The following is a 7,883-nucleotide window of genomic DNA, read 5'->3' on the forward strand; positions in this document are numbered from 1 at the left end:
GTGGAGCTGCCCTGTGTCATGTACAAAATGGCACCTTTCAGCTTAAAAGGCCACGATACCTGAAGCGAGAATAACCATTATGTCCCATTAATAATAGTTGTAGTAATGGGGAGTTGTCATTGACAGTTGTGTGCCGTACAGACAGCACAACCTTCACGCACATACAGTGGTGGTGGTGGTGGTGTCTTGGTGTTTACTGCTCAGTATATCTACACACCCAGACGCATTCACGCACAGCCATAGATACTCAAAACACACAGAACCAAGCTAAATACACACACACACACACACAAACAATGAAGTGAAGTGTTACCATATTCCCAGGCAGTTTTTAGCAGCACAAGCGGCAAGACAAGAGTGAACCAGCAGTGCAAGGCAAGCCACCCTGACCTGCAGCCTTCACCACACCCCTCCTTCACTTACTCAAGGTGTGTTTAAGGTCATTCGCTTATCTTGGGCCTCCATTTACCTACGGGAGTGAAAATACCTCGAACTGTACCCAGATTTGTAAAGGTGATTAGGTAAACAAGCGGTCATAGAGGCAAGTTGTGTATATTCGCCGTTGTTATTTGCGTCCTTCACTCACATACAGTGAGCCATACATGTGCCAGAGTGCACCCACCAGTCTACTATTTCATCTCCCATGGTCATTTCTTCCCGACATAGCTTCATTTTGTTGTGGTGAGATTTTAAAGGCAACATATGGACCCCGCGCCGTCGCTGTTCCAGCCTCCAGGTCCCCGGATGTTACCTACCCCTCCGGTCCCCCGCCATACTCCCCCCTTGGCAGCCTGCTCGGTCCAATACTTTTTTCTAATATTTCGTGAGAGTAATATTACGCTTCCATGGTGTGTTTTTATGGTTTGTATAAATGTTTCGTTGTGTTTGAAGTGTGTTGCGCGCCTGTGTTGGGTAAATATGTGGCGTTTAGTGGTGTTTTATGGCGTGTGTTAAAGGCTTTTCAACGGTCAAAATTTTCCTCTGGAATTTTGAGGTTTCTTATTTGAAGGTATAAGTGGGCCTTTGTGGTATCAAAGGATCGGCTGTCCTGTTTTAAGCGTGAAATCAATCTATTGAGTGAAATATATGGACTTTGAAATGGTGTTTGGTGGTGTTGAAAAAACGTCTTATTTTTCTTTATTTTATTTGGTGACGTTTGTGGTTCTCGGTGTAACTCGCTGTGGAATGCCTTGAAAGATACCTCACACTCCCTCAAATGTGGTAAAACACTCGCCAAGTGAAAATGGCTTGACTTTGCAGGGCGTTTTAGCAGATTTATGAGTTTGAATGTTATTTTATATTTAGCATACTTAATTTAGACATTTTTTGAAAACTAGTTAAGCTGGAGTTGTTTTGATATTTTTAAACTTAGTTTTACTATTTATCACGGCATAAAATAACAAGCATTCGGCCGTGGCTCCGTTTTTTCGAAAAGTCATTTTTAAAATGAAATGATTTACGTAATTTAGCCGAGTCACCCCCGCTCTCTCGTTCTCTGTGATGACCACAGCCCAGGTGGTGACTGAACATAGCCCCGGGCTGCCGCCTCTTTTCAAAACCCGCAGTTCGTCAATATTTTGCCTAATATCTGGTGATTCCTGCGTGTTTTCGTGTGTTTCTAGGTTCAGGTGTGTAGATAGTAGTAGCAGAAGGAAGTAGAAAGGAGAAATAAAGGAGGATAAGAAGGAAGGAAGGAGAAAGAGAGAAGGAAGAGGAGGAGAAGCCAAGTCACAATACTTAAGTCACCCTCCTTCTCCTCAATATTTTGTCTAATATCTTGTGTTTTGATGTGTTTCTAGGCTCAGACGTCAAGACGGAAGCAACAGAAGGAAGAAGAAGGAGAAACAAAGGAGGAGGACGAAGAAGAAACGAGAAATAGAGGCGGAATAGGAGAAGGAGCCAATGTGTAATATTTAGGTAAGTGTCCCTTTTAATCGTAACGTTCTTTATAATGCATTGTGTTAGATTTGGGACACATTTGGGGTGTTTTGAGTGTGTTGCAGTGTGTTTTGGGATATTATAAGTGTGTTATGGGTGTATTTCGTGTGTTTTAAGCCTCTTAGGTGTATTTGACGTGCCTTGAGTGTGGTGTGGAGGTGTATTTGAGTACTGGCACTTTTTGAGTGTTTTGGGGGCATTTTGAGGTGTTGCATGGTGTTTTGAGAGTGTTTTGGGGCAGTTTTGAGTGTTTTAAGTTATTTTGTGTGTACTGGGTGTGTAGTGCTGGGTGTATTTTCCGGCATTTTCCGTTGCATGGTTTGAGGTGTTGCATGGTGTTTTGAGGTTAGTTTTGAGTGTTTTAAGATGTGTGGGTGCGTGTTACGGGTCTTTTGGGTGTGTGAAGGTGATTTTGTGTATGTTGGGTGTTTTTAATAAGTTTTGGGTGTGTTTGGGGGCATTTTGAGGTGTTGCAGGATGTTTTGAGTGTGTTTTGTGTGTTGTAAGTGGTTTGGGGTGTGTTGGGTGTGTGTAGGAGTTGTTTGTGTGTACTGGGTGTTTCTAGTGAGTTTTGGATGTGTTTTGCGGCATTTTGAGGTGTTGCATGGTGTTTAGGTGTTGTAAGTGGTTTGGGTGTGTGTTGGGGACGATTTTGGAGTATATTTGTTGTGTTTAGAGAATTTTGTGTGTTTTGTGGTATTTTGAGGTGTTGCATGGTGTTTTGGGTGTGTTTTAAGTGGTTTGGGGTGTGTTGGGGTTGATTTGGGGTGTTTTTAGTGAGTTTAGTGTGTGTTTTGGCTTTTTTAGGTGTTTATCAGTGATATTAGTCAGAGCGCTGCATTGAACCCATTCAAATAGCCCGCGTAGAGTTACAATCTAAGCCTACAATTAAATCTGTATATATATATAACCTAAATACTCCTTAAAATTGAGTCACTAATACCACAAAAAACATCGCCATTAATTTGGGTGTGTGGCGTGAGGATAACAAGCAGTTAGCAGCCTCTTGTTCCATGTCCCTGTGCGAAAGTATGGCAAGAAAACAAATCGAGTGCGGTATATAATTAATCTCCCACCAATCTCCTGTTTTTGTTAGCGCTGAAATGTGTCTCAGTGAGCACAAAGTTAGTGTGATGTTATAGTGCGGTGTGGATGTGAGGGCGTGAGGTGGGCGTGTGTCAGCCAAAGGAAGGGCAGCACATTCGAAGACAGCCGAGGTGATCCCACACCAGCTGAACAAATCCTCGGCCTTTTGTCTTTATGGCGGCGGGCGAGTGTGGTTCCTTGTGTGTGCGTGCGTGCGTGGCGTCTTGGTTAGTGTAGTGATAGTGTGTTGATCCTATTGAATGCGTCTTCCTCGCGTTGGATTTGGTAAGTTGAGGTTGTTATTTAAGCCTCATTATCACTGCAATAAAGTACTAAGTCGCTACTAAGCATTAACCTGAACCACGTGACTCCTATACTGATCTCCGTTAGTAATGAAATACTAGCTTTGATAAGCACACCACACTAACTCCCTCCTTCTCCTCTTTACAGGTGAGTACCCGTATCACAGGTCACACCGTGGGACTGACACCGCTGGAGCAACCCTTCGGAATAAAGTCAAGTACAAATTACGGTTTGCTAGGCGTTAGGTGTTAGGCATAGGGCGATAGGCGGCGCGGCTAACCATTCTCTTCCAGGTACAAACTAACCTTCTCTTCCAGGTACATGTTAATTATCTAGTCTTCCCCAGTAATGCCCTGGTTAGCGCACCGTGGCGGCGATCCAGGAGCCTCGTGGCGGTGGTAGTGGCGTGGCTGGCTGGCTGGCTGTGGCGGGCGTGCACGTGCTATCATATGGTACGTGAATGGTTGGGTTTAGTACGGTTAGTGAAATGATGTACAGTTTCTTATCACTTTTTTAGTTTGATTTATTTTTTGGGTGTGGTTTGATATGGCATTTTTTTGTTGTTCCAGGGTTGCGTGGTAGGTGCGTTCACTGGTCTGGGCTGTGTTGGTGCGTGTTCTGAAGAGATGACCGCAGACACGCTGGCTGCTGATGACTAGACCCGCACAGAGGCAGTGTACTGTACAAGCTGGATGGAAGTATGCAAACCTCGCAATGAAGATGGAAAAGGTGAGGAAATGGTTCTATCTTGACTTTTGGCTAAAATAAGCGTCTGTGTGTGTGTGTGTGTGTGTGTGTGTAAGATTATTATTATCTTTTTTTACAGGTCTAATTAAAACTTATTTCTTACAGGTCAAACTAATATCTCTCCTTTTCTCTGGCAGGACAAACTAATCTTTCTTTTTCTCATGCAGGTCAAACTAACCATTTATATCGTTCTCTTGCAGGCAAACTATTATTATTATTTTTTTTTTTTTTATGCAGGACAAACTAATGTCTCTTTTTCAGGTCAAACTAATTTTTTTTTCTTTTGCAGCTCAAACTAATCTCTCTCTCTCTCTCTCTCTCTCTCTCTCTCTCTCTCTCTCTCTCTCTCTCTCTCTCTCTCTCTCTCTCTCTCTCTCTCTCTCTCTCTCTATTTGTGACAATCTCAGCCTTTTTCCAACAATCTCAGCCTTTGTCCCAACCTAACCTAACCATACACCATAACCACTCTCTCTCCTTGGCAGCTCCAAACACACTGCGGCAAACTATGACATCATATTTTTTCTTTCTTTTCTGTCTATTTATTTTTTTCCTCTTTTTTTCAATAATTCCCCGCCCATCCCAGCCTAACCTAGTGCAACAACCCCAGTACTATTCCCTCCCTCTCTTCTGCAGTTCCATTCATGTTTTTCAATGTGTTTCTAATATTTTTCTTGTTTTCTCTTACTTTTTCAACAATTTAAGGGCATGCTGTGATCCAGATCTGAAAAACTGATTTCAAAACAAAGTTATAGAATTTATGACTTGAAATTTTGAGGATATTGTAAGCTATTGGTTGTCTTTGAAGTATTTACCTTGTTGTATTGATATGATAATCCAAATATCTTAATTATGTGTTTTAAGGGGTTCAGATTTTCCTGTATAATCACTTCCAGATCTTTTTCCTCTTTAGTTTTCATTATTTTTTCTCTCCCATCAAATAGTTCCATACCGGTCTTCTCTTACTCTTTCCTAGTTCCATTACATGACATTTGTTGACATTAAACTCCAATTTCCACTTGTTGCTCCACTCCTAGATCTTGTTGATATCTTTCTGTAACAGCAAACAGTCCTCCCTGGTTTTGATAACTCTTAGCAGCTTTGCATCATCACCAAACATATTAATATAATTGATTATCATAATGTGAATGTTGTTTACATAAATCTGAAACATAATGGGGGCTAACACTGACCCTTGTGGCACTCTGCTGGTTACTTAACCCCAAGATGAGTATGTATCTCTGATCACAGTTCTCATTTCCCTATCCTTCAAATAATCTCTTGTCCATTGGAGCAAGGTTCCTCACAGTCTTCCTATGTTCTCTAGTTTCCAAAGTAGTCTTCCATGCGGGACTTTATCAAAAGGCTTTTTCATGTCCGGGTATACTGTGTCCACCATCCGTCTCTGCTTTCCACTCCTTCTGTAACTCTGGAGTAGAAGCTTGATAAGTTTGATACACATGACTTCCGTGTCCTGAACCCAAATTGTCTTTTCAATATGACTTGTTCTTCTTCCAGATGTTTAACCCATTTTTCTTTGATAATCATTTCTCACAACTTCCCCAAAACACTTCTAAGTGACGCTGGTCTGTAGGTTAGTGGTTCAGTTGCCTTTCCTCTTTTAAATATCAGTATTACATTAGCTCTCTTCCATTCTAGTGGAACTTTCCCTTCATTTAGTGAACTTGTAATTATTTCCCAAATTGGTGTGTGTGTGTGTGTGTTTATGTGTTTGTGTATTTAGCTAGTTGTAGTTTTCCGGGGCCTGGGCTTTACGCTGGTGTGGCCCCTTCTCCATATCTACACTTATCCAATTTTTCTTTCAAACTCTGCACACTCGTTGGTGACACCACTTCTTCACCCAAACTGTTCCACGTCTCAACACATCTTTGCGGGAAACTCAATTTTTTAACATCTCTCAGGCATCTTCCCTTCCTCAGCTTTTTACTATGCGATCTTGTTGTTTGAATGTCATATTCTTCTCTCAGTCTAACCTAACCTGTCATTTTATTTATTTATTGATTTATTTTTAACAAACCTAATCTAACCTAACCAAACATTTGCAGGTCCGCAGAAAACGACACGCCGATTTATTTGAAGTCAAGGACGGAGATTAAACCGGCCTTGAAAAACACCATACCCGTTTTGTCCACCGCCATCACCACCTTCTCCCAGATCAAGGACAAAGTGTATTACAGACTCACACATAAGGAAGAGGTGCTTGTGAGTGTGTTTGGGTGTGTTTTGGGTCTGTTTGGGTGTGTTTTGAGGTGTGTTAAAAACCCGTGTGACTGAAATTAGAGTCTTTTTAAAATATAGGTTATGTTGCCACAATTTTCAACGCCCACATGTGGCTTTTGATAAGGTAGATATCAATGTAATCTGTCAATACAGCCATCAAACCTCCCTTCAAAACCCGTGTGATTCTGATTTGTAAAGCGCAGGGCACACACATTTTTGGGGGTTGGTTTTTGCTGGTGATTGAAATAGTAGTGTTGAAACAAGTGTCTTTCAGAAATGCAACTTAGGCGACCACTGGTTTTCAAAGTCCACAGTTAGGAGGAAGTTTGTTCTTAAGAGTGTTTCTGCTTTTGATTTGATAAATATCATGTTACTCTGTCAATAGATCATTAAAAACTGGAGGGGTTTGGCTGTGTTTCTGATGCGTTTGGGGTGAAAGAGTGTGTTTTTGTGGGGTTTGGGTGTGTTTTGTGGTGCTTGAGTGTTTTGGGTGGTTTGGGGATATTTGGATGTGTGTTTTGGGTGTTTAGGAGTGTTTTGAGTGTGCTTTGGGTGTGTTTAGGGTGTGTTTGGTGGTGTTTGAATGTGTTTGGGTGATATTTAGATGTGTCTCTCATCTGCATGTTGAAACACACCAAAGCACACTCTAAGCACACCAAAAACACCTCAGAAGACCTCAAAACACACCAAAGCACACACTGAACACAACATAAATGCCACAGAACACTCAGAACACCCCAAAACACACCAAAACATTCCCAAAATACGCTCGTTTTCAAGCTAACCTAATCTAACAACCCATAACCACTCCTTCTCTCTTTCCCACAGATTTAAACCTTCTGTTTTGAAGTTTTGAATGTTTTTCCGTTTTTTTCCATTATTCGTGTGTTTTAATGTTATTTTTTATGTTTTCATATGTTTTTCATTCATTCTTCCTGTGTTTTGGTGTTTTTTTAATGTTTCCCTTCGTTTTTCTTACATTTCGTTAGGTTTTTCTAATTTTTTTGACAATTTAAGCCTCCTTTCCAAGCTCAGCAAAGCTAGCCTAACCAGACATCCCCAAACCATTCTCTCTCTCTCTCTCTCTCTCTCTCTCTCTCTCTCTCTCTCTCTCTCTCTCTCTCTCTCTCTCTCTCCTGCAGGCCATGAGGGAGGCGGTGGAGGTGTGGGGGGTCCAGCACACCATCACAGACAACCTGTAGTTCATGCTTGGGATGGGACACACTGGGACAGCCTCGGACATTCTTTGTATATTAGGTCCTTTAGTTCTGGCACCATCTTTTTAGCAATCTTCTGTATCTGTTCTGATCTTCTTATATCCTTTTCAGAACTCGTGGAGACCACACCACAGCTGCATATTCCAGCCTTGGGCGTATCATGCTTGTGATGATTTCTTTTCATCATATCTTTGTCCATGAATTGAAATGTCATTCTTATATTTGTCAACATTTTACATGATAATCCAAATATCTTGCCTGTGTGTTTTTTGGGTTCAGATTTTCCTGTATAATCACTCCCAGATCTTTTTCCTCTTTAGTCTTCATTATTTGTTCCTTATCCATCAGATAGTT

At 41.4% G+C, this 7,883-nt stretch overlaps 1 long non-coding RNA gene across 3 annotated transcripts; it reads left to right on the top strand.

Annotated features, from left to right (window-relative positions):
- Nucleotides 1–291: 291 nt before the first annotated feature.
- LOC123502015 lies at nucleotides 292–7,678 on the top strand. 3 transcript variants are annotated; one of them, XR_006673768.1, is made up of 6 exons: nucleotides 292–428; nucleotides 1,800–1,917; nucleotides 3,475–3,779; nucleotides 3,897–4,056; nucleotides 6,138–6,294; nucleotides 7,455–7,678. It is a non-coding gene; the product is annotated as an uncharacterized LOC123502015 (long non-coding RNA). The 3 variants fall into 3 exon arrangements; XR_006673770.1 differs by having other exon boundaries at nucleotides 6,138–6,288; XR_006673769.1 differs by lacking the exons at nucleotides 292–428; nucleotides 1,800–1,917 and adding an exon at nucleotides 2,917–3,309.
- The last annotated feature ends 205 nt before the right edge of the window (nucleotides 7,679–7,883 follow it).

Source organism: Portunus trituberculatus, chromosome 10 (genome assembly GCF_017591435.1).
Source record: "Portunus trituberculatus isolate SZX2019 chromosome 10, ASM1759143v1, whole genome shotgun sequence".
Lineage (NCBI taxonomy): Eukaryota > Metazoa > Arthropoda > Malacostraca > Decapoda > Portunidae > Portunus > Portunus trituberculatus.